The following is a 3,127-nucleotide window of genomic DNA, read 5'->3' as shown; positions in this document are numbered from 1 at the left end:
CCTTCCTTCCTTCCTTCCTTCCTTCCTTCCTTCCTTCCTTCCTTCCTTCCTTCCTTCTTTCTCACGTCCTCCTCCCTTACTTACTTTCTTCTGTCCTCCTTCCTTCTTCCCTTCCTTCCATCTTCCTCTTCCTTCTTCCTTCTTTCCTTTCTTCCTTTCCCTTCCTTTCTTCTTTCTTTTTCTTTTCTTCTTCCTTTCCTTTTTCTCTTTCTTTCATGTGTGTGCATCTGTGTGCATGTGTGTGTATGTATGTGTGTAAGCACACATTTCACAATGTATCTATAAAGATCAAAGGACAGTTGGTTGGAGTTGGTTCTCTCCTTCCAGTGTGTGGGTTCCATGGATCGGACTCAGGTTAGAAAGCTTGGTGTCAAGTGTCTTTTCATACTTAACCATTGCAGTGACCCCCAGACTAGATCCTGAGCTCTACATCTGCAAATCTCCTAGGGGGGAATCATCTTAAAATTAACCTGCAAATAATCACAGTGACTAAAAAAGATTAATCTTTCCCAGAGTTGTCTAAAATCCCAATACTAGTTATGTTGGCCAGTTTTATATCAACTTGTCCCAATCTAGAGTCATTTTGGAAAAGAGAACCTCAATTGAGAAGATTCTTCACAAGATTTACTTATAAGCAAATCTATAGTGCATTTTCTAGATTGGTGATCAATGTGGAAAGGCCCAGCCCATTGTGGGTGGGGTCACCCCGTGCAGCTGGTCTTGGGTTCTATGAGAAAGCAGACTGAGCAAACCACAGGAAGAAGCCCGTAAACAGCACCTTTTCATGGCCTCTGCTTCAGGCTCTGCCTCTAGGTTCCTGCCCTGACTGCTCTTTTCTCCCTAAGCTGGTCATGTTTTCTCATAGCAATAAAAACTCTAATGAGTAGTACTCTAATATGTATATATTCCATACTTTCTTCATCCATTCTTCAATTGAAGGGCATCTAGGTTGTTTCCAGGTTCTGGCTATTACAAACAATGCTGCTATAAACATAGTAGAGCATATACTTTTGTTGTAAGATAAGGCCTCTCTTGGGTATATTCCCAAGAGTGGTATTGCTGGGTCCATGGGTAGGTTGATCCCAAATTTCCTGAGAAACCTCCACACTGCTTTCCAGAGTGGTTGCACAAGTTTGCACATTGGAGCACCGGACTGAAATCTCAAGGTTCAAATCAGGAGCAGAAGGAGAGAGAGCACAAGCAAGGAACTCAGGACTGCGAGGGGTGCACCCATACACTGAGACAATGGGGATGTTCTATCAGGAACTCACCAAGGCCAGCTGGCCTGGGTCTGAAAAAGCCTGGGTCAAAACTGGTCTCGCTGAACATAGCGGACAAGGAGGACTACTGAGACCTCAAGAACAATGGCAACGGGTTTTTGATTCTACTGTACCTATTGGTTTCGTGGGAGCCTAGGCAGTTTCGTGGATGCTCACCTTACTAGACCTGGATGGAGGTGGGTGGTCCTTGGACTTCCCACAGGACAGAGAACCCTGATTGCTTTTTGGGCTGACGAGGGAGGGGGACTTGATTGGGGGAGGGGGAGGGAAAGGGGAGGCGGCGGTGGGGAAGAGACAGAAATCTTTAATAAATAAATAAAAATGGGAAAAAAACTCTAATGAAGATGCCACTGATCATCATACTTATGTCCTTTTGATCTTCTGTAATCTAGTATCTGTCTTCTTTAAAACTATTTTTTTTTCTGTCTCTCTGAAGATGAGCAAATTTGTTTCTTGGCTCTACTAAACATTCCTACTCTCCCCTTTCTCCTAGCAGGCTATCTATTTCTTCAGTTCTGCTAAGTTGTCTATGTGGAATACACAAGCACACACACACTTATGTACATAAGTACACACACATACATATAAACACACACATATGCACACACACAAGCACACACCTCTACACAATGATAACAATCTCCCATTGCTTCTAGGGTAAAGTTGAAGATTTTTTATGATTTGTCCCTCCCCTGTTGAAATAGGAGCGGCAGGGCTGCGTCCCCGGCACCCGGCCGCCCGCATGGCTAGCTTATGCCCAGAAATAATTACACGGAAACTGTATTCTTTCAAACACTGCCTGGCCCGGATAGTTCCAGTTCCTTATGGCTAGCTCTTACATATTGTTCTAACCCATTTCTAATATTCTGTGTAGCCCACGAGCTGGCTTACCAGGGAGGATCTTAACCTGCGTCTGTCTGGAGCGGGAGAACCATGGCGACTCCTCACACAGCTTCTTTTTCCCAGCATTCTCCTCTGTCTACTCCGCCTACCTAATTTTCTATCCAATAAAATGGGCCAAGGCAGTTTCTTTATTAATAAGAAATCACTCCCACATCATTTCCCCTTTTTCTGTTTAAACAAAAAAGAAAGGCTTTAACTTTAACATAGTAAAATTACATATAACAAAACAGTTATCAAGTAAGAATTACAGTTACAATATTTATATCTATTTTATCTCTTATCATAACTAAGGAAAACTATAACTAACCATTCTTCAACTCCATCAAAGACTCCAGAAGGATATAATATTACCTATCAAACAAGAAATAAGAAAACTCTAGAAATGACAGAGACATCTCGCTGCCTGGACAGTCACCCAAAGTTCCTCTGTACCGTTGGGGCATCCATCTTCGGCCTACAGGCCCATAGTATCCAGCAGACATTCTCATCAAGCAAGAAATTCCAAAGACAGTTCAGTCACTTTTTGCTGTGTCCTGCAGAATGTCTCACAGACTCTTTCATGAAGCAGGAACCCCAAAAGGTCATCTCACCTTTAGGCAAGTTCAGCAGTCCTCTCTCTGCGGGTTCTCTGTGTCCAGTTTATGCAACAGTCCAGGCAAGAGCAGTTTCTTGCCCAAATGGCTATCAAACTCCATAAGGATTCTCTTCGATGCCCATCTTCCTCTTGAAATAGATTGGTGCTGCCAGGAGCAAATGTGTCTCATTGTCATGAAAAACCCTAAGTTATTAAAATATCTTAAATGCCATATTCTGCAGCCTTTGAAAGATATGAAGAATGCCTATCTAACTAAAATATCTCTCTATATATCTAGAAAATCTAACTAACATGACTACAAGCTTAAGTATTAGCGATGATTATCCATTAACAACCTATATTTCCTAAT

General features: G+C 42.3%; 1 long non-coding RNA gene across 1 annotated transcript in view; it reads right to left on the bottom strand.

Moving 5' to 3' along the window:
* LOC126497343 (uncharacterized) overlaps positions 1–2,266 on the bottom strand; it is a 249,664-nt gene extending 247,398 nt beyond the window's left edge. The window contains exon 1 of the long non-coding RNA XR_007590591.1: positions 2,188–2,266. This is a non-coding gene — a long non-coding RNA (uncharacterized lncRNA). The remainder of the gene's footprint in view (positions 1–2,187) is intronic.
* Positions 2,267–3,127: the final 861 nt, after the last annotated feature.

Source organism: Alexandromys fortis, unplaced genomic scaffold (genome assembly GCF_014885135.2).
Source record: "Alexandromys fortis isolate MF-2015 unplaced genomic scaffold, M_Fortis_MF-2015_v1.1 scaffold_21, whole genome shotgun sequence".
NCBI lineage: Eukaryota > Metazoa > Chordata > Mammalia > Rodentia > Cricetidae > Alexandromys > Alexandromys fortis.
The sequence above is the reverse complement of the archived record's forward strand: the minus strand, read 5'-3'. Positions and strand labels throughout refer to the sequence as shown.